The sequence below is a fragment of the Balaenoptera borealis genome (genome assembly GCF_965194805.1).
Source record: "Balaenoptera borealis genome assembly, chromosome: 7".
Classification (NCBI taxonomy): domain Eukaryota; kingdom Metazoa; phylum Chordata; class Mammalia; order Artiodactyla; family Balaenopteridae; genus Balaenoptera; species Balaenoptera borealis.
This window is the reverse complement of record NC_138864.1, coordinates 10,905,367-10,929,390: the sequence shown is the minus strand read 5'-3', so window position 1 is coordinate 10,929,390 and position 24,024 is coordinate 10,905,367. Positions and strand designations below refer to the sequence as shown.

The 24,024-nt window shown below is 37.8% G+C and overlaps 1 protein-coding gene and 1 pseudogene across 4 annotated transcripts in view; one reads left to right on the top strand and one right to left on the bottom strand.

Moving 5' to 3' along the window:
• LOC309632291 (up-regulator of cell proliferation) overlaps window positions 1-24,024 on the bottom strand; it is a 99,115-nt gene that overhangs the window by 48,757 nt on the left and 26,334 nt on the right. The window contains exon 1 of one of the 3 annotated variants that reach the window (XM_082399631.1): window positions 17,288-17,306. The exons of the other annotated variants lie outside the window; for them this stretch is intronic. The gene's annotated coding sequence lies outside the window, so the exon portion shown is untranslated. Of the gene's footprint in view, window positions 1-17,287; window positions 17,307-24,024 lie in introns of those variants that run through there. 3 annotated transcript variants of the gene reach the window in all.
• Window positions 17,277-18,660, top strand: LOC309632300 (ADP-ribosylation factor 4 pseudogene; annotated as a pseudogene). The gene has a single exon. The product of its transcript is annotated as an ADP-ribosylation factor 4 pseudogene (transcript).

The window sequence follows — 24,024 nt, the reverse complement described above, 5'->3', positions numbered from 1 at the left end:
CCCATGTACTAAAATGGCTACAGTCAAAACAACAGAAAACGCCAAGTGCTGATGAGAATGTAGAGAAATTGGGACCCTCAGACACTGTTGGTGGGAATGTAAAGTGGTTCAGGCACTGTGGAAGACAGTTTGGCAGTTGTTCAAATAGCTAAACATAGAAATTCCATATGATCCAGCAGTTCAACTTCTGGGTATATGCTCAAAAGAATTCAAAAGAGGGACTCAAACAGATACATGCACACCAATATTCACAGCAGCAATTAATCACAATCGCTAAAAGGTGGAAATAACCCAAATGTCCATCAACAATTGAGTGGATAAACAAAATATGGTATAAATATAAAATGGAATATTATTCAGTCATAAGAAGGAATGGAATTCTGAATCATGCTACAACATGGATGAAGCTTGAAAACATGCTAGGTGAAGTAAGGCAGACACAAAAGGATAAATATTGTATGATTCCACTTAGATGAGATAACAAGAACAGGCAAATTAATGGAGAAAGAAAGTAGATTAAAGGTTACCAGGGGCCAGAGGTATGGGGAATGGGGAGTTATTGCTTAATTGTTACAGAGTCCCTAGAGATAATAAAAAAATTTTTTTTGGAAATAGATATAGTGATGTTGTGGTTGCACAACATTATGAATGTAGTTAATGCCACTGAATTGTACACTTAAAAATGATTAAAATGGTACATTTTGGGGCTTCCCTGGTGGCGCAGTGGTTGAGAATCTGCCTGCCAATGCAGGGGACACGGGTTCGAGCCCTGGTCTGGGAAGATCCCACATGCCACAGAGCAACTAGGCCCGTGAGCCACAACTACTGAGCCTGCGCGTCTGGAGCCTGTGCCCTGCAACAAGAGGGGCCGCGACAGTGAAAGGCCCTTGCACCGCGATGAAGAGTGGCCCCAGCTTGCCACAACTAGAGAAAGCCCTCGCATAGAAATGAAGACCCAACACAGCCAAAAAAATAAATAAATAAATAAAAAGTCAGGAGCTCTTTAAAAAAAAAAAATGGTACATTTTATGCATATATATGTTACCACATCAAAAAAATTATAAGAGAATCAATTACATATCTCAGAGTCTTTTAAATATATTGTTGAAATTAAAGGTCTGAAAGAGTGGATTTTAATCATCAGAAAATGCAGGCTAATAAAAAGAAATGAAATTGAGTTATTTGTAGTGAGGTGGATGGACCTAGAGTCTGTCATACAGAGTGAAGTAAGTCAGAAAGAGAAGAACAAACACCATATGCTAACACATATATATGGAATCTAAAAAAAAAAAAAATGGTCATGAAGAACCTAGGGGCAAGACGAGAATAAAGACGCAGACCTACTAGAGAATGGACTTGAGGACATGGGGAGGGGGAAGGGTAAGCTGGGATGAAGTGAGAGAGTGGCATGGACATATCTACACTACCAAATGTAAAATAGATAGCTAGTGGGAAGCAGCCGCATAGCACAGGGAGATCAGCTCAGTGCTTTGTGACCACCTAGAGGGGTGGGATAGGGAGAGTGGGAAGGAGGGAGAAGCAAGGGGGAAAAGATATGGGGACATATGTATATGTATAACTGATTCACTTTGTTATAAAGCAGAAAGTAACACACCATTGTAAAGCAATTATACTCCAATAAAGATGTTTAAAAAAAAAAAAAAGAAAGAAAAAAGAAAATGCAGGCTATATATTTGCTTTGACCCTAATGCTATAAAGAATTTTAAAACTCTGGACAATTTTAAAAATATTAAACCTCTCCAATGAGTTTGTAAGAAAGTTAGGAATTCTCTGGTTAGAAACAAAGAAGTGAACCTAGAGAGCAAATTCAGCCTCCTTCTCTTTGGGGATCTTTGCCTTACCAAGTGAACGTGAGTTTGGAATTTCATAGGCTCAGGTGTTTGAGAAAGAGAAAACAAATCTCAGGACCCACCCAAGGCAAGGACTGTAAAAGAACAGCCTCCATCCCTAAAGCTGGGACGCCAAAGGGCCATACACACAGTATTGGGAGTGAAATAGAAGTAAACTGGTCTCCACCTCAGAGGAGAGTTGACTTGTCTCCAATTTGGCTTAGGAGGATAACCTCTGAGAATATCAAAGTGATAAGTGGTCCTCACATGAGTTTACAGCCTGAATTCATACTGTCTGGGTAATCTGAAAATTGAGAAGTAAATTTAGAGTAATCCTGGACTGGGAGTCCTTCCAGGAGCCTGGAAGACACAAACACAAATCCTCTCTGGAAGAAAACATATTTATTCCAGGCCTCAAAGAATTCCTGAAATAAAATTCCAAGAAAAATGAGCATCTGATAGTCAAAAATAACACAAACAGAAACAGGGCCCCATGAATGCAAAAAAAAAAAAAAAAGCTGGAACAGACCTTCAAGAATTTTAAATAAATGGAATTATTAGACACAGATTTTACAGTAACTATGTTTAATACTTTGAAAGAAATAAAAGATAATCTTGAATATATATACAAAAAATGACGAATGAGATTTGGAAGAGAATCAAAACAAAGAAAATATAATTAAAATCACAAGTGTAATGGATGGGTTTAACTGCAAATTAGACACACTGAAAAGAAATTGGTGAACTGGAATATAGAACTGAAAAGGTTATCTAGAATGGAGCAAAAGGTCAAAGATATGGAAAATATGAAGAAGGGTTAAGAAACACAGAAGATGGAGAAAGTTTAACATGTATGTAATTGTGGACCCAGCTGGGAAGGAAGAGAATGGAGAAGAAGAAATACCTGAAAAGATAATGACTAAGAATTGATGAAAGACAACAACTCACAGATGCAAAGAGCTAAACAAATCTCAAGCAGAACTAACAAAAAGAAATCCATACCTGGTTAGATAAGAATGAAATGCATAACACCAAGAGAATGTACTCTAGGGAAGAGGAAAATTGGCAGATGGAAGATCTGGGCTGCAAAAGTTAGTGAAGAGCACAGAAAATAGGAACTGTGTGGGTAAAGTTAAACAAACGTTGGCCTTAAAAACAAAAACAACAATAATAATGTATTTGGGGTTAAATAAAACAATTCTAAGGCAAGATTAGTAGGCAAAGTAATGGTCCCCCAAAGATGCCCACTTCCTAATCCCTATAACCTGTGAATATGTTATGTTACATGGCAAAGGGAAATTAAGGTTGCAGATGGAACTAAGGTTGGTAATCAGATGATTTTAATATGGGAAGAGTAAATGGATCACTGGGGGAAGAGCAGTGTCCACCACAGGGTCCTTAAAGGTAGAAAAATGAGGCAGAAGAAAAGGTCAGAATGATAGGATACAAGGACTTGACCTGTTGTTGCTGGATTTGAAGAATAAGGAAGGGGCCCTGAGCCAAGATATACAGGCCACCTCTAGAAGCTGAAAAAGGAAAGGAAACAGATTCTCCCCTAGGGCCTCTAGCAAGGAATACAGCCTTGCCAATACCTTGATTTTAGCTCAATGAGGTCTGAATTGAACTTCCGGCCTACAGAATTGGAAGATAATAAATTGTGTTGTTTCAAGCCACTAAGCTTGTAGTGATTTGTTACAGCAGCAGTAAAAAACTAATGCAGAGAGTTAAAATACATGTCAACAATAGCATAATAGTAAGTGGAAGAAAAGTATTCTAAGACCCTTTAAGTTATTGAGGGTGTAAGTGGTATGCAACCAGCTCAACGCCACTTACAAGCCATTTCTGGACATTTCTTTCTGACTCCACATTCAATGATGCTAGCTTGAAATCAGCCATGATGGGAGCACTTACATCACAGAAATAGGCAAATGCTACAAACCAGACTTTTATTTATTATTTTAAAATTTATTTATTTATTACTTCTTGTTAAAGAGAAAGAGCATATTTTAATTCTTGGAGTAAAGAAGTATTATAGCCCTAACCCTAACTTCCAGACTAATCTGGGCATGGGGGAGAGGGAAGTAACAAGGGAAAGATGAGAAAAAATACCAAATATATCCAAAATAGGGCAAGAAAAGGGAAAAATACATATAAAACAGGTGGGAGAATAAAAAGTACAAAGATGATAGTTTGTAAATTGAAACATTAGTGATTACAATCATAAAAGGCAAAGGTTGTCAGATTGGATTTTTTTAAAGTGTACTACCTGCTTTAAAGAGACACTTTTGAAGCACAAGGATGCTGAGAAGTTGAAAGTAAAAGGTTAGAAAAAGATATTTAGGGAAATTCTAACCAAAAGAAAGTTGCTAAAGTTACACTAATACCAGACAAAATAGACTTCAAGGCAAAAAATCACTACAAGTGATAAAGAGGGAAACTTCATAAAGTATTATTTCACCAGGTAGATACACAATTTTAAATTTGCATGTGCCTAGTAATATAGCATTAACTATATAAAGTAAACACTGATACAATTATGAAGAGTAATAGACTAATCTACCATCATGGTGGAAGATTTTAACACATTCAGTACTTGAGAAACACAATAAATCAGTTAAGCACATAAAACATTTTCACAAAACTTGGCTTAAGGAACATTTTCAACGTACAGAAAATTTGCAATGATTGCATAATTTGCTATGTTCTTCACCCAGCATCCCCTAATGTCAACATCTGTATAACCATAATACAATTGTCAATATTAAGAAATTAACATTGTTGCAATACCACACTAACTAAACTACAGACCTTACTCAGACTTTACCAATTTTCCCACTAATGTTCTTTTTTTCTTCCAAAATTCAATCCAGGATTCCACTTTGCATTTAGTTGTCATATTTCCTTACTTTCTTCTAATCTGTGACAGTTCCTCAGTCTTTCCTTGCCCTTCATGACCTTGACATTTTTGAAGAGTACAGGTCAGGTATTTCGAAGAATGTCCTTCAATTTGGGTTTGCCTGATGTTATCTTGTAAGTAGACCGAGGTTACAAATTCTGGAGAATACCACAGAAATGTTGCTCAAATTTTTCCAGCTGTGACAATGGGAGCTCTTTCAGGTTGGCTCCTGTGTCCTTCTATGTGCTCCCATTTTTTTTCTCTCATCACCATTGGTGTGTCACTGCTTCTAGGTCCTCTCAGCTGGCAGAACAAGGAAATGTGTGAATATTAAGTCATATATACACACATCTGTATTTAAAAATCTATCTGTACAGATATATATTTTTTCAGCTGAAAACAAGAAGTGTTGGCAAGGATGTGGAGAAATTGGAACTTCTGTGCATTTATAGTGGAAGTATAAAATGGTGCAGTCATTGTGGAAAAAGTATGGCTGTCCTCAAAATATTAAACATATACTTAACATTTGATCTAGCCATTTTCCTTCTGGGTATATAACTAAAAAAACTGAAAAGATGAACTCAAGCAATTGCCTGTAATCAGTCTTCATAGAAGCATTGTTCACAATAGCCAAAAGGTGGAAACAACCCAAGTGTCCATCAGTGGATGAATGGATAAACAAAATGTGGTATATACAGTCTTTAAAAAAGAATGAAATTCTGATACATGCTACAGTGTAGATATACCTTGAAGACATTATGCTAAGTGAAATAAGCCAAACAAAAAAATACAAATATTGTATGCATCCACTTATATGAGGAAGCTTGAAGAGTTTAAAAACATAAAGAAATGAAGTAGAACAGAGATTATCAGGGGCTGGGGGAGGGAGAATGGGGTGGGTATTGTTTAATAGGTGCAGAGTTTCAGTTTGGGATTATGAAAAAGTTCTGGAAATTAATACTGGTGATGCTTGCACAACAATGTGAATGTACTATTTCCACTGTACTGTATACTTATAAATTATTAAAATAAGAACTTTTATGTTATGTATTTTTACCACATTAAAAATGCATATTAAAAAAAGTTCAAACTAATACCTTAGAATCTAATCCAGGGACTTCTCTGGTGGTCCAGTGGTTAAGAATCTGCTTTCCAATGCAGAGGACGCAGGTTTGATCCCTGGTCGGGGTACTAAGATCCCACATGCCGTGGGACAGCTAAGCCCTCACGCCGCAGCTACTGAGCCCGCATGCTCTGGAGCCCATGGGCCTCAACTAGAGAAGCCGGCACACCACAGCTAGAGAGCCTGCGCACTCTGGGGCCCACACACCGCAACTAGAGAAGCCCAAGCATCATAACAAAGAGGGTGTGCGCGGCAATGAAGCAAAGAGCCAGCACAGCTAAAAATTAAAAAAAAAAAAAAAAGAATCTAATCCACTACAACAGCATAGAATTTTTCCTTTGTGTATCTGTAACTTCTTTCTCTGACAGTAAGAAACATGACTCTTGTTATCATAATATATATATATTTACCTATTTGTCATATATGTAAAGTAATTTCAGAATTGCTAACCCATTTCCTGTGGGTTACAGGATGTGAGAAATAAATTTAACAACCCAAGTCAGTGTTTATGTATTATACAGTTCTTTTTATTAGTAGCCTTACAATATTCAGTCAGAACACTGTTGTTCAAAGTTCTATCGGTTAGCTCTTTTCTACCTTTTTCAAGTGTGGAATGTCATACATTTATAATACAGTTAGATTCATTTGTCATACTCTGCTTTCCATCTTGGGTTTCCCCAACAGCACTGTTTCCCCAACAGACAAAGAACAATAAGTGTTGGTGAGGGTATGGAGAAATCAGAACCCTCATACACTGCTTGTGGGAATGTAAAATAGTGCAGCCACTTGGGAAACAGTTTGACAGTTCCTCAAAAAATTAAACACAGAGTTGCCATAGGACCTAGCAATTCTACTTTTAGAGAAATAAATTTCTACTCAAAAGAAATAAAATCATAAATCCCCACCAAAACTTATAGACTAATGTCCGTAGTACCATTATTCATAATAGCCAAAAAGTGGGAAAAAAACAAATTTCCATCACTGATAAACTATATATATATATATATATATATATATATATATATATATATAAATTTGGCCATAAAAAGGAATTGAGTACTCATACATGCTACAAAATGGATGAACCTTAAAAACATTATGATAGGGCTTCCCTGGTGGCGCAGTGGTTGAGAGTCTGCCTGCCAATGCAGGGGACACGGGTTCGAGCCCTGGTCTGGGAAGATCCCACGTGCCGCGGAGCGGCTGGGCCCATGAGCCACAATTACTGAGCCTGCGCGTCTGGAGCCTGTGCTCCGCAACAAGAGAGGCCGCAACAGTGAGAGGCCCACGCACCGCGATGAAGAGGGGCCCCCGCTTGCCACAACTAGAGAAAGCCCTCGCACAGAAACGAAGACCCAACACAGCCATAAATAAATAAATAAAAACAAAAAACAACATTATGATAAGTAAAAGAAACTAGAGACAAAAGGCCACATATTTTATGACACATTTATATGAAATATCCAGAATAGGCAAATCCATAGAGACAGGAAATAGATCAGTTGCAAAGGGCTGGTGGGAGGGTTGACAGTGACTTCTAGTGGGTCTGTGGTTTCTTTTGGGGCTGATGAAAATGTTCTGGAATTACTAGAGGTTATGTTTGCATAATCTTGTAAGTATACTAAAAACAATGGAATCGTATACTTTTAAGTGTTGAATTTTACAGTATGTGAATTTTATATCAATTTTTTAAATTAACCATATATATGTCTATAAAGTCATTCTCAAAATGTTTCGGATTAAAACAATATGGACCACATCTCTGACCACAATGTAATTAAATTAGAAATTAATAAGACAACTTAATAATATTTCTATGTTTAGAAATTAAGAAACTCACTTCTTTTAATTGAGGGGTTTTTTTTTTTGAAGTTAGTTTCTAGTGTACACAAAAGTGATTCAGATATATATTCTTTTTCATAGTCTTTTCCATTATAATTCACCACAAGATATTGAATATAGTTCCCTGTGCTATACAGTAGGACCTTGTTGTTTATCTATTTTATATATAGTAGTTTGTATCTCCTAATCCCAAACTCCTAATTCCCTCCCCCCACCACCCCACTTTTCCTGTTGGTAACCATGTTTGTTTTCTATGTCTGTAAGTCTGTTTCTGTTTTGTAAATAAGTTTATTTGTATCATATTTTAAATTCCACATATAAGTGATATCACATGATATTTGTTTTTCTCTCTCTTACTTCACTTACTATGATAATCTCTAAGTCCATCCATGTTGCTGCAAATGGCATTATTTCATTCTTTCTTGTGGCTGAGTAATATTCCATTGTGTATATGTACCACATCTTCTTTATCCATTCATCTGTCAATGGAAATTTAGGTTGCTTCCATGTCTTGGCTTTTATAAATAGTGCTGCTATGAACACTGGGGTGCATGTATTTAAGAAACTCACTTTTAAATAAAGTTTGCATCAAAAAGAAATTATTACGGAAAATATAATGTATTGAATTAAATAAAAGAATGTAAAAATCTATTGATACCCTGTTTTAAGAAATAGAGTTCAAAAGAATTACCATAATAATCTGAAAATAAATGGATAGGAAAATATAAGCCAGACAAATGCTAACAACAACAACAAAAAAATAGATATGTTATTTAAGGTGAGAAGCATTAAGAGGGACAAAGAGGAATATATAGTATTGATAAAAGTTACAACTTGTAAGCACCTAACTACATTGGAAGAAATTTTTAAAAATTATAAACTGCTGTCTTAAATTTTATCTCAATGCATATAAAAAACAATGGATTATTTTAAGGTAAGTTAATAAAATTGTCTCACAAAAAGCGAAAACCTGAATAGACCAACAAGTATGGAATAATTTGAAAATATTTTAACCCTGAAAATGATACCAGTTCAGCATTTTATGGAAGAGCTTTTACTATATCATTTTATTGTGAGACCATTCTCTTACATTATGATCAGAGAATGAGAACAGAGGAGAAAAAATGATGGAAATCTTCCAAACTATTCTTTGATGATAGTGTAACCTTTAATTTCAAAATCAGACAAAAATAGTACAAACAGTGAAAACCGGATACCAGACTTGTGAGCTTAAATGCAAAAATCCTAAGTGAAATCTAGCAATCTATTCTAAAAGAATAACACATCATGACCAAGCAGGTTTTTCCTAAGCATTCAGGGATGATTAAATATTATCTCAATGTAATAATCTACCTTAACTTTAGCTACATCCCACAAACTTTGAAATATTGTGTTTTTATTACTGGTCAGTTAAAAATAATTTTGAGTTTTGATTTTTCCTTGTGCATTATTTAGAACTGTGTTAACTTCCAAATATTTGGGCTTTTCAAGTTTAACTTTATAATGGTAAAAAAACACAGTCTGTGAGAACTCAGACTTTTGAATTTTATTGTTTGATGGCCCAGACCAGAGTCTGTCTTAGTCTGTTCAGACTGCTATAACAAAATACCATCAGCTGGGTACCTTATAAACAGATATTTATTTCTCACAGCACTAGAGGCTGCAAAGTCCAAGATCAAGTCTTCAGCAAGGCCCCATTCTGGTGAAGGCCCTCTTCCTGGTTCACAGCCAGTGCCTTCTCACTGTGTCCTCACATGATGGAAGGGGCTAGGAAGCTCTCTGGGGTATCTCCTTATAAGAGCACTAATCTCATTCATGAGGGTTCCACCATTATGACTTAAGCACCTTCAAAAGGCTCCAAGTCCCATCACCATTATATTGGGCTTCAACATATGAATATGTGAGGGATACAAACATTCAGACCACAGAGTGGTCTATCTCAGTGAATGTTTCCTGTGCACTTGAAAAGATGTGTATTCTGCAGTTATTGGGTGAAGTGTTCTATAAATGTCAATTAAGTCAAAGTCATTGGCATTCAAGTCTTGTATTGTACCTGACTTTTTGCCTAGCTGTTCTATCATTTACTGAAAGAGGGGAGTTAAAATCTTCAACTCTTGTTGTGGATATGCCCATTTTTCCTTTCATTTCTGTCAGTTTTTGCTTTATATATTTTGAAGTTCAATTGTTAGGAGCATAGACATTTATCATTGTTATAGCTTCCTGACAAATTAATCCTTTTTCCACTATTAAATGCTCTGCTTTAATTCTGGAAATACTGACGTGTGGATATTCCAGCCTTCATATGTTTAGAGTTTGCATGATATATCTTTCCCATCCATTTGCTTTCAACTCCCTGTACGTTTTTATAAAACTATAGCTTTATTGAAGTATAACTGACATACAATAAATAAACTGCACATAAAGTATGTAATTTCATGTTTTGATATATGCATAAACACACAAAATCACCACAATCAAGATAATGAACATATCACCTCCAAAGTTTCCTCATGTCCCTAGTAATCCTTCCCTCTTCCCTCTCCCCCATCTTCTTCAAGCATTAACCTGCTATCACTATAGTTTATTTTGCATTTCCTAGAATTCTGTATAAATTGAATCATTTTCATATAAATGAAAGCAGATTTCTTGAGCCAAAAAGACAAGAAGCCAACAGTTACTGAGGTCCATAGGAAGGCTAGGTGCTACCTCCAGAATGTCCTCCACGCAATGGGCTCGATGCAGCCTAGGCCCCAGGTCTCAGCTATCCAGTGAGAATCTGGGAGGAGTTTATATACAGTTTGGGGATTCACTCCCTCAGCATGGCCCTACCCCAGGATTTCTCCATGATTTCTGGACTTCTGTCCATTGACACTTCAGCTTTCAGCTTCCCTACAGGCAAAGAGCCAGGGTAATGTAAACCCTGCCCTGGGCTGTTCAAGGGTAGACTTCCCTCCAACTTCTACTTGCTTTTGTTTGTCTCCAGGGCCTTCAAATAATTTTTTTGAATTTTCCCTATATTTTGTAATTATTATCTGTGGGAGGGTTTTGGTTCAATCAAGCTACTATGTCAATTACCACAAGTCACTCCCATCTGAACATTTGATTCACGGGCATACCTCAGAGATATAGCAGGCTTGGTTCCAGACCACAGCAATAAAGTGAATATTGCAATAAAGTGAGTCACACAAATTTTTTAGCTTCCCAGTGCATATAAAAGTTATGTTTACTATACCATAGTCTATCAAGTGTGCAGTAGCATTATGTTTTTTTAAAAAACAATGTCCATACCTATATTAAAACATGCTTTAGGGACTTCCCTGGTGGAGCAGTGGTTAAGAATCCACCTGCCAATGCACGGGACACGGGTTCTATCCCCGGTCCAGGAAGATCCCACATGCCGTGGAGCAACTAAGCCCGTGTGCCACAACTATTGAAGCCCACTCTGTAGAGCCCCCAAGCCACAACTACTGAAGCCCATGTGCCACAACTACTGAAGCCCATGCGCCTAGAGCCCATGCTCTGCAACGAGAAGCCACCGCAATAAGAAGCCCGTGCACTGCAACGAAGAGCAGCCCCTGCTCACTGCAACTAGAGAAAGCCCGTGTGCTGCAACGAAGACCCAATGCAGCCAAAAATAAATAAATTAATTAATTAATTTTAAAAATACAGCAAAGATGTCAATTCTAAAAGCAAAACATACTTTATTACTAAAAAATGCTAACCATCATCTGAGCCTTCAACAAGTCATAATCTTTTTGCTGGTGGCGGGTCTTGCCTTGGTGTTGGTGGCTGCTGACTGATCAGGGTGGTGGATGCTGAAGGCTGGGGTGGCCGTGGCCATTTGTTAAAATAAGACAACAGTGAAGTCTGCCGCATCGATTGACTCTTCCTTTCATGAACAATTTCTCTGTAGCGTGCAATGCTGTTTGAGAGCACTTTATCCACAGTAGAACTTTTTTCAAAATTGGAATCATTCCTCTCAAACCCTGCTGCTGCTTTATCAACTAAGTTTATGCAACATTCTAAATCTTTTGTTGTCATTACAACAATCTTCAGAGTCTTCACCACAAATAGACCCTACCTCAAAGAAGCATTTTCTTTGCTCATTCATAAGAAGCAACTCCTCATCTGTTAAAGTTTTATCATGAGATTGCAACAATTCAGTCACATCTTCAGGCTCCAGTTCTAATTCTAGTTCTCTTGCTGTTTATAACACATCTGCAGTTACTTCCTCCACTAAAGTCTTTAACCCTTCAAACTCATCATGAAGGTTAGAATCAAGTTCTTCCAAACCCCTGTTAATGTTGATATTTTGAGCTCTTCCCATGAATCACAAATGTTCTTAATGGCATCTAGAATGGTGAATCCTTTCCAGAAGGTTTGCAATTTACTTTACCCATATCTATCAGAGGAATTTCTATGGCAGCTATAGCCTTATGAAATGTACTTCTTAATAAGACTCGAAAGTCAAAATGACTCCTTGATCCATGGGCTGCAGGATGGATATTGTGTTAGCAGGCATGAAAACAATATGAATCTCATTATACATCTCCACTAGAGCTCTTGGGTGACCAGGTACATTGTCAATGAGAAGCAGTATTTTGAAAGAAATCATTTTTTCTGAGCTGTAGTTCTCAACAGTGGGCTTAAGATATTCAGTATACCATGTTGTCAATAGACGTGCTGTCGTGCAGGCTTTGTTGTTTTGTTTATAGAGCATAGGCAAAGTTGATTTAGCAAAATTCTTAAAGGCCCTAGGATTTTCAGAATGGTAAATAAGCATTGGGTTCAACCTAAAGTCACCAGCTGCATTAGCCCCCAACAAGAACATCAGCCTGTCCTTTGAAGCTTTGAAGCCAGGAATTGACTTCTCCTCTCTAGCTTAAAAGTCCTAGATGGCAACTTCTTCCAATATAAGGCAGTTTCATCTACACTGATTCACTCGTTATTTAGTGTAGCCACCTTCATTAATATCTTAGCTAGATTTTCTGGATAAGATGCTGCAGCTTCTGCATCAGCACTTGCTGCCTTACCTTGCTCTTTGAAGTTATGAAGATGGCTTATTCTCTTAAATCTCATGAACCAACCTCTGCTAGTTTCAACTTTTTCTTCTGCAGCTTCCTCACCTCTCTCAGCCTTCATAGAATTTAAGAGAGTTAGGACCTTGCTCTGGTTTGGCTTGCTCTGGTTGGCTTAAGGAAATGTAGTGGCTGATTTGATCTTCTATCCAGACCACTAAAACCATCTCCATATCAGCAATCAGGCTGTTTCATTCGTGTGTTCACTGGAGTAGCACTTTTAATTTCCTTCAAGAAAGTATCTCTTGGAGGAGGAGGAGGAGACAAGATGGCAGAGTAGAAGGACATGAGCTCACTTCTTCTTATGGAAACATCAAAATCACAGCTGACTGCTGAACAACAATCGACAAAACAAACAAAAAACAAACAAACAAAAACACTGCAGCCTACCAGAAAAGATACCCTACATCCAAAAACAAAGAAGTCACAGGGACTTCCCTGGTGGGTCAGCAGTTGAGGACATGAGGAGGGGGAAGCGTAAGCTGGGACGAAGTGAGAGAGTGGCATGGACATATATACACTACCAAATGTAAAATCGATAGCTAGTGGGAAGCAGCCATATAGCACAGGGAGATCAGCTCAGTGCTTTGTGACCACCTAGAGGGGTGGGATAGGGAGGGTGGGAGGGAGACACAAGAGGGAGGAGATATGGGGATATATGTATATGTATGGCTGATTCACTTCGTTACAAAGCAGAAACTAACACACCATTGTAAAGCGATTATACTCCAATAAAGATGTTAAAAAAAAAAAAAGACTCTGTGCTCCCAGTGCAGGGGGCTCAGGTTTGATCCCTGGTTAGGGAACTAGATCCTTCATGCCACAAGTAAGAGATCCTGCATGCCACAACTAAAAGATCCCACATGCTGCAACTAAAGATCCCTCACGCAGAAACAAAGATCCCGTGTGCCGCAACTAAGACTCAGTACAGCCAAATAAACAAATAAATAAATAAATTTTTTAAAAAAGAAGAAGCCACTAAACAGTAGGAGGAGCAAGACTGCAATAAAATCAAACCCCATACACACTAGGTGGGCGACCCACAAACAGGAAAATAATTATACCACAGAAGTTCTCCTGTAGGGGTGAAAGTTCTGAGCCCCACTTCAGGCTCTCCAGCCTGGGGGTCTGGCAATGGGAGGGGGAGCCCCCAGAGAGTCTGGCTTTGAAGGTGAGTGGGGTTTGACTGCAGGAATTCCACAGGACTGGGGGGAACAGAAACTCCACTCTTGGAGTGTGCACACAGGGTCTCATGTGTGCCAGGACCCAGGGAAAACAGCAGTGACATCATAAGAGACTGGGCCAGACCTACTTGCTAGTGTTGGAGGGTCTCCTGCAGAGGTGGGGGGGCCAGCTGTGGCTCACTGTGGGGACAAGGCCACTAGGAGCAGTAGTTCTGGGGAGTACTCATTGGTGTGGGCCCTCTAGGAGGGTGCCATTTTCTCACCAAGACCTGGTCCCACCCAACAGCCTGAAGCCTCCAGGGCTGGGATGCCTCAAGCCAAACTACCAACAGGGTGAGAACACAGCCCCACGCATCAGCAAACAGGCTGCCTAAAGTCTTCCTGAGTACACAGCTGCCTGATAATGAACACACACCCAGACACGACCCTGCCCACCAGAGGGACCAGACCCAGCTCCATCCACCAGTGGGGAGCTACCAGTCCCTCCCACCAGGAAGCCTGCATAAGCCTCTTAGACAGCCTCATCCACCAGGGGGCAGACAGCAGAAGCTTGAAGAACTAAAACACTGCAGCCTGCGGAACAAATCCACAATCACAAAAATGAAACAAAATGAGATGACAGAGGAATATGTCCCAGATAAAGGAACAAGATAAAACCCCAAAAGAACAACTAAGTGAAGTGGAGATAGGCAACTTACCTGAAAAAAATTCAGAGTAATGATAGTAAAGATGATCCAAGATCTCAGAAAAAGAATGAAGGCACAGATCAAGAAGACATAACAAATGTTTAACAAAAACCTAGAAGAACTAAAGAAAAAACAAACAGAGATGAACAATACAATAACTGAAATGAGTAATACACTAGAAGGAATCAATAGCAGAATAACAGAGGCAGAAGAACAGATAAGTGACACGGAAGGCAGCATGGTGGAAATCACTGCCGCAGAACAGAATAAAGAGAGAAGAATGAAAAGAAATGAGAACAGTCTAAGAGACCTCTGGGAAAACATGAAATGCACCAACATTTGCATTATAGGGGTCCCAGAAGGAGAAGAGAGAGAGAAAGGGCCTGAGAAAATATTTGAACAGATAATAGCTGAAAACTTCCCTAACATGGGAAAGGAAACAGTCACCCAAGTCCAGGAAGTGCAGAGAGTCCCAGCCAGGATAAACCCAAGGAGGAACACACTGAGACAGATAGTAATCAAACTGACAAAAATTAAAGGCAAAGAAAAAATATTAAAAGCAACAAGGGAAAAGCACCAAACAATATACAAGGGAACTCCCATAAGGTTGTCAGGTGATTTCTCAGCAGAAACTCTGCAGGCCAGAAGGGAGTGGCACAATATACTTAAACTGATGAAAGGGAAGAACCTACAACCAAGAATACTCTGCCCAGCAGGGCTGTCATTCAGATTCAACATAGAAATCAAAAGCTTTACAGACAAGCAAAAGCTAAGAGAATTCAGCACCACCATCCAGCTTTGCAACAAGTGCTAAAGGAACTTCTCTAGGTGGAAAGGAAAAGGCCACAACTAGAAACAAGAAAATTATGAATGAAAAGCTCACTGGTAAAGGCAAACATACAGTAAAGGTAGGAAATCATCTGCACACAAATATGACATCAAAATCAGCAATTGTGAGAAGAAGAGAGCACAAATGCAGGATATCGGAAATGCATTTGAAATGAAAAGACTAGCAACTTAAAACAATCTATATTGTTGTTTATATACAGACGTCTATATCAAAACCTCATGGGAACAGCAAACTGAAAATCTACAATAGATACGCACACAAAAAAGAAAAAGCAATCCAAACACAACACTAAAGTTAGTCATCGAATCACAAGAGAAGAGAATGAAAGAGGAAGAGAAGAAAAAACACAAAAACAAATCCAAAACAATTAACAAAATGGCAATAAGAACATACATATTGATAATTACCTTAAACGTAAATGGATTAAATGCTCCAACCAAAAGACATAGACTGGCTGAATGGATACAAAAACAAGACCCGTACATATGCTGTTTATAAGAGACCCACTTTAGATCAAGGGACACATACAGACTGAAAGTGAGGGGGTGGAAAATGTATTCCATGCCAATGGAAATCAAAAGAAAGCTGGAGTAGCAATACTCATATCAGACAAAATAGACTTTAAAATAAAGACTGTTACAAGAGATGAAAAGGACACTACATAATGATCAAGAAATCAATCCAAGAAGATATAACAATTGGAAATATATATGCACCCAACATAGGAGCACCTCAATTTATAAGGCAAATACTAACAACCATAAAAGGAGAAATCAACAGTAACAATATATATAATAGTGGAGGACTCTAACACCCTACTTTCATCAATGGACAGATGATCCAGACAGAAAATCAATATGGAAACACAGGCCTTAAATGACACATTACACCAGATGGACTAAATTGATATTTATAGAGCATTCCATCCAAAAGCAGCAGAATACACATTCTTCTCAAGTGCACATGGAATATTCTCCAGGATTGATCACATGCTGGGCCACAAAGTGAGCTTCGGTAAATTTAAGAAAATTGAAATCATATCAATCATCTTTTTCTGACCACAATGCTATAATATTAGAAATCAACTACAAGAAAAAACTGTAAAGAAACTGAGTCTTAGCCTAGGAAGCTTTACTTGTTCATGTCCGATACTAAGCCTATTAAATATTTTTTAAGGATAAAAGGAATCTTTAATAAAATCATTATAAGGCTCAAACAGAAATTTAGAGTTCAGAGAGAAAACTACCATGTATGGCAACAAAGCTGAAAGAATTTTTAGCAACAGAAACATAACTGGAGTGCCAGAAAAAGAGTTCAAAAGCTTTTTTGTTTCATGAAATGATCAGATATGGGCAAATAGATTTATGTACCAAGAGGTTCATCAAGGTATTTTGTATAATTGCAAAATCACTGGAAACAACCTAACTTTTTAAAACTAGGGGAGGGGGAGGGGGAGGGTTGGCGGTGACACGATTCTTTCCACGTTGGAGGGGCCGGGCCGCTGCCGGAGTCACCGTGGCTGCCATGTGACATGGCACAGCTGAAGATTTAACACCAGAGCCAGAGCTGACCCGCCAGTCGTCAAGCAGGTCATCACACTGCTAATTCCTGTCCCGGAGGGCAGCTCCAGCCTACACACCGGTTAGCGGGCTGTGCTTGCCACCCTCAGCTCCTCTTTCCTCCCTGAGTTTGCCAGGAGCATGAAAGAAGGCCCAGGGACGCCCTAAACCCCTTCTGCTCCTGCCCATCGCACGTGCCACTACCACCATGGGCCTCACCTTCTTCTCCCTCTTCTCCCATCTCTTTGGCAGGAAGCAGATGTGTATTTTGATGGCTGGATTGGATGCTGCTGGCAAGATGACCACTCTGTATAAACTGAAGTTAGGAGAGATAGTCACCACCGTTCCTACCACTGGTTTTAATGTGGAAACAGTAGAATATAAGAACATTTGTTTCACAGTATGGGATGTTGATGGTCAAGATAAAATTAGGCCTCTCTGGAGGCATTACTTCCAAAATACCCAGGGTCTTATTTTTGTGGTAGATAGCACTGATCGTGAAAGGATTCAGGAAGGAGCAGAAGAGCTGCAGAAAATGCTTCAGGAGGATGAGTTGCGAGATGCAGCGTTGCTGCTTTTTGCAAACAAACAGGATTTGCCAAACGCTACGGCCATTAGGGAAATGACGGGTAAATTAGGTCTTCAGTCTCTTCGTAACAGAACATGGTATGTTCAAGCCACTTGTGCTACACAAGGAACCAGTCTGCATGAGGGACTTGACTGGCTGTCAAATGAGCTTTCAAAACGTTAAATGAAACTAGATAGTTAACCAAGGACACATTTGATAGAACTGGTCTAGGCTTGTTACAACAAAATTAGTTTGCATCTTGGTTATTAAACAGTATCTGGGACTGGTTTGGGCAGAATATTACAGCGTTTAAACTTATTTTGTTGCCAGTTATTGTTTACCAAGTATAATGTTGCCATTTAGCAATATGCTTGGTTTTAAAGAGATTCTCCTGAACTTGGGAAATAAAAAGTGTCCTCTTTTAATTTTACTTCCCTTAAACCTAAACACTTAGACATAGCTAATGTGACACCTTTAAATCAATCCATTTTGAATGTTTTTCTGAGCCCACAGCAAATAATGTTTTAAAGTTATCCCCTTGCTACTTTACTGATAGCTTTATCATTCCTGGGACAGTCTGCTGATTTAAAAAATGTAGCATTCCATTTGTGTTTATTTTTCCCCCTTGCCAAAAGGATTTTTTAATACTGCTTGTACCAGCCAGGGAAATGCTGCAAAACACTATTCAGATCTTTTGCACTGAGGAGCTTATATTTCCCTCCCGTTATTGACTCCTGGCTTCCATCAGCCAAGCTTACCTTGGTGTGGTTTGGATTTGATAGCTAATTAGTGCTGTGCTAGCTGCAAAGAGTTCATATTGAGATGATTTTTAATACTCAGCAGATTGTCTTCCTTTATATTGTATCTTTTTTATGTTGCATGTTGCTTTGGGTATCAGCCAGACTCTTTGCTCAGTATATGACAGTTCTGCTGATGTTTTACTGTATATTGGTGAACATGTCTTCATTAAGAGTTTTTGGAAAACTCATCAAACTCAATGAATAAGTTTTCTCCATACCCCATTTGGAATTATTCCTAATAAAATGATAAAACATGAAAAATAATTAATAATTAATTAAAAAATAAAACTAGGGGATTTGTTAAGTAAAATAAAAATCATTATATGGCCATTAAAAACTATACTTTGAAACCTACTTAGTTATGTGGGAGAATGTTAATAACATCATTAAAAAGTGGTTTCTAAAGAGCAAATATGGTATACTTTTTAATAACAGATTTATTGGGATATAACTCATCTATCATGCAATTCACATATTTAAAGTGTACAAGTCAATGGTTTTCAGTACATTTAGAATTGAATAACCATGACATCAACCAATTATAGAACATTTTCATCACCTCTAAAAGAAATCTTACATCTACTAGTAGTCATTTTGTATGATACAGTTTTTGTTAAAAGTATATAGTTGTGGGCTTCCCTGGTGGCGCAGTGGTTGAGAATCTGCCTGCTAATGCAGGGGACACGGGTTCGAGCCCTGGTCTGGGAGGATCTCACATGCCGCGGAGCAGCTGGGCCCGTGAGCCACAACTACTGAGCCTGCGCGTCTGGAGCCTGTGCCCCGCAACGGGAGGGGCCGCGATAGTGAAAGGCCTGCGCACCGCGATGAAGAGCGGTCCCCGCACCGCGATGAGGAGTGGCCCCCGCTTGCCGTAACTAGAGAAAGCCCTCGCACGAACCGAAGACCCAACACAGCCAAAAATAAATAAATAAATAAATAATTAAAAAAAAAAAAAAATCCGCTCTTCGAAATAAGTGTGAGTTAACTTTAAAAAAAAAAAAAAAAAAAAAAAGTATATAGTTGTGGTATATCCACAAAATGGAATATTATTTGGCAATTTAAAAAAAGTATGACACATGCTACAACATGGATGAAGCTTGAAAACATGCTAAATGAATTAATCCAGTCACAAAAGACCATATATTGTATAATTCCATTTATATGAAATGGCCAGAATAGGTAAATAGAGAGAGATAGAAAGTAGATTAGTGGTTGTCCAGGACTGAGGGTGGTGGTTATGAGTAAATGGGGGATCATTGGGGTTGCTAATTGGGGTTTCTTTTTTGGAGTCATGAAAATGTTCTAAACTAGGATGTGGTGATTTTCATAATCTTGTGAATATACTAAAAAGCCACTGAATTGTACACATTAATGGATTAATTGCATGGTGTGAGAAATGTCTCTCAATAAGCTGCTTTAAGAAGTACATAGGTTTATATAGAAAAAATCTGGAAACATTATTAAAAAGGTTAACATTATTTTCATGCAAAAGAATTAGATGATTTGTTTTACTTATTTTCTAATTTTTCTATAGTAATCACATATTAGTTGCATATTAAACAATTATTTTTAAAAAGAAGAAAAAAGAAAGTATTCTTTGCATTCACAACTTGGCTAACTGTTTGGTGCAAGAGGCCTCGCTTTCAGCCTATCTTGGATTTTGACATGCCTTCCTCACTAAGAGTAATCATTTCTAGCTTTTGACTTAAAGTGAGAGACATTCAACTCTTTCTTTCACTTGAACGCTTAGAGGCCATTGTAGGTTATTAATTGGCCAATTTCAATATTGTTTTGCCTCAGGGAATAGAGAGGCCTGAGGAGAGGGACAGAGATGACGGTACAGCTGATAAGTCGAGCAGTCAGAACACACACAACATTCATTGATTAAGTTCACCGTCTTATATGGGAGTGGTTTGCGGCACCGCAAAACAATTAAAATAGTAATATCAAAGATCACTGATCACAGGTTACCATAACAAATATAATTCATCTTTTTAATAACTGCATAATAAATAATCCATAGTAAAGAGGTACAAACATTCTATTGATTGGCATTCAAGTAGCTTTCAGTTGTTAATTAATTGTGTATATATTTATGCCCCTAGAAACATGCCTGTGGAAAATATGTGTTTGTGTGTTTGTGTATGCTTTATTTCCACAAGATATATCCCCCAAAATGAAATTTCAAAGAACATGTGTATTTTTCATCTTAATATCTATTTCCAGGCTTTTCTTCCCAAAGAATGGAGCAATCCACACTCCCATCAAGAGCATCTGAGGCCCTGCTCTGAAGTATTATGGTTATTGGCTAAATGAAAAAGAATATCCCTTTGTTGTTTTCAATTTCATTTTCCGTGATCACCAGTGAGGCTGGGAATCTTTTCAAACTGTCTTTAGTCATTGGATTTCCTCTGATGTAAATTGTTATTCATATCCTTCACCTGCTTTTTCCATTGGGCCTTTTCCTTACCAATTTTTATAAACTCTGCATATTTTTAAGGAGGAGGAATAAAAACACTGGTGAACAAGGATCTTATAATTTTGAAAAATAGTATTTCTTCCAAAAGGGCAAGGCCTTAAGCAATAGAGAGATTTCTACTTCCTTCTGGACCTCTGCTCCTGATAATTCATTTTTTGTAATTCCAGTGCTTAAAGTCTGTTTTGATTATCTTTTGGTTTTGCTACTTCTCACCATGGTACCAGTTATCATGCTTAAAAAATTAACTAACTTGAGGCCTTAGATGACCACACTGTCCTCCACAGAGGATCTGCATTTGCTTCTGTTAAGCATCTGGAAGTATTATCAGTTTAGAATTATCTCCACCAAATTCAAGGTTTGAGGTCCCCCCCCCAGACCACCCAGTAGTACAAACCTAGGCTGAAATTTAGAAGAGTTACTTCATGTTGCCACTTAATCTAGGGCCATAGCACTTTGGGATACAAATGTATTTAGACTCTAGTACAGGTCTTGGATTTGATTTTTGAGCCCATTACTTACAAGGCTGTCAAAACTGTCAAGATGAAAGGTTAAGTTTGCTGTGATCATGGGCTCAATTGTCTTTTTTTTTTTTTTTTTTTACTGTGATGAAATACACATAAAATTTACCGTATTAACTATTTTTAAGTGTACAATTCAATGGTGTTAAGTATATTCATATTGTTGTGCTACCATCACCATGACCCATCTCCAGAACTCTTTTCATCTTGCAAGACTGAAATTCTGTACTAATTAAACAATAACTCCCCATTCCACCCTCCCCCTAGCTACTGGCAACCACCATTCTACTTTCTGTCTCTATGATTTTGTCTATTCTAAGTACTTCTTATAAGTAGAATCATATATTATTTGTCTTTTTGTGATTGGCTTATTTCACTTAGCATAATGTCCTCAAGTTTCATCCATTTTGTAGTATATGTCAGAATTTTCTTCCTTTTTAAGGTTGAATACTATTCCATTGAATGCATATACCACATTTTGCTTACCCATTCATCCACCACTGGACACTTAGCTGGTTTCGACCTCTTGAGTATTGTGAGTAACGTTGCTATAAACATGCGTGTACAAATATTTCTTCCAGACCCTCTTTCAATTATTTTGAGTAAATACCCAGAAGTGGAATTGCTGGATTAAATGGTAAGTCTATGTTTAATTCTTTGAGGAACCACCATTCCCTTTTCCCCAGTGGTTGTACCATTTTACATTCTCACCACCAGTGCACAATTCCAATTTTTCCTCATCCTCACTGACACTTGTTATTTACTGTTTTTTTGATAGCAGTCATTCTAACGGGTGTGAGAGGGTATCTCACTATAGTTTCAATTTGCATTTGCTGAATAACTAGTGATGTTGAACATCTTTTCATGTGCTTATCAGCCATTTGTGTATCTTCCTTAGAGAAATGCCTATTCAAGTCCTTTGCCCACTTTTTAATCAGGTTGTTTGTTCCCTTGTTTAGTTTCAGGAGTTCTTTATATATTCATATTAATCTCTGATTAATATTTGATTTTCAAATATTTTCTCCCATTTTGGAGTTTCCTTTTTACTTTGTTGATGTCTTTTGATGCACAAAGTTTTTAAATTTTCATGAAATCCAATTTGTCTATTTTAATTTTTTTGTTGTTGTGTCTGTGATTTTTTGGTGTCATACCCAATAAATCAATGCCAGATCCAATGTCATGAAGCTTTTGCCCTATATTCTAAGAGTTGTATAGTTTTAGGTCTTATATTTAGGTCATGGATCCATTTTGAATTGCTGTAGATTGAATTGTGTTCCCCCCAAATTCATATTTAAGCCCTAACCCCCAATGTGAGCGTATTTGGAGATGGATCTTTAAGAGGTAATTAAGGTTAAATGAGGTCATAAGGGTGGGCTCCTAATCCTACAGGATTAATGACCTTATAAGAAGAGGAAAAGAAATCAGAGTGCCCCCTCCACCCTCTCTCCATATGTACTGAGGAAAGGCCAGATGAGCACACAGCAAAAGGCAGTCATCTGCAATGCAGGAGGAAGGCCTTCACCAGACACCAACTCTATTGACACCTTAATCTTGGACTTCCCAGGCTCCAGAAGTGTGAGAAAATTAAATTTACATTGTTTAGCTACCCGGTCTGTAGTATTTTGATACAGCAGCCCAAGCTCATACATGAGCTTATTTTTGTATATGGTGTGAGGATCTAACATCATTTTCGCATGTGGATATCCAGTTTTGTCAGCACCATTTCATGAAAAGCCTGTCCTTTCCCCATAGAATAGTCTTTGTCCCCTTGTTGAAAATCATTTGACTATTTATGTGAGGGTTACTTCCGAGCTCTCTATTCTATTCGGGTAGTCTATATATGTAGGTCTTTTGCCAGTATTACACTGTTTTGACTACTATGGCTTAATACTAAGTTGTGAAATCAGGATGGCAAGTCCTCTAGCTTTGTTCTTTTTCAAGATAGTTTTGGATATTCAGTGTCTCGTGAGATTCTATATGTATTTTAGAATGGGTTTTTCCATTTGTGCAAAAACTGTCACTGGGATTTTGATAACAACTTCATTGAAATGGTAGATTTCTTTGGTAATATTGATAATCTTAACAATATTAAGATTTCCAATGTGAACATGGAATGTCTTTCCATTTGTTTATGCATTCTTTAATTTCTTTTAGCAATGTTTTGCAGTTTTCATTGTACATGCCTTTCACTTCCTTGCTTCCTAAGTATTACTAAGTATTTTATTCTTTTTGATGCTAATGTAAATGGAATTGTTTTCTTAATTTCCTTTTGGTTCACTGTTAGTGTATAGAAATGCAACTGACTTTTTGTGTTGATTTTGTATCCTGTGACTCTACTGAAATTGTTTATAAGTTCTAACAATTTGTGTATGTGTGTGGAATCTTTAGCGTTTTCTACCTATAAGATCATATCATTTGTGTACAGAGATCATTTTACTTCTTCCTTTCCAATTCGGATGCCTTTCATTTCCTTTTCTTGCCTAACTGCTCTGGTTAGAATTCCCAAGACTATGTTAAATAGAAATGGTGAAAGTGGACCTTTTTATCTTGTTCCTGATCTTAGAGGAAAAGCTTTCAGACTTTCACTTTTG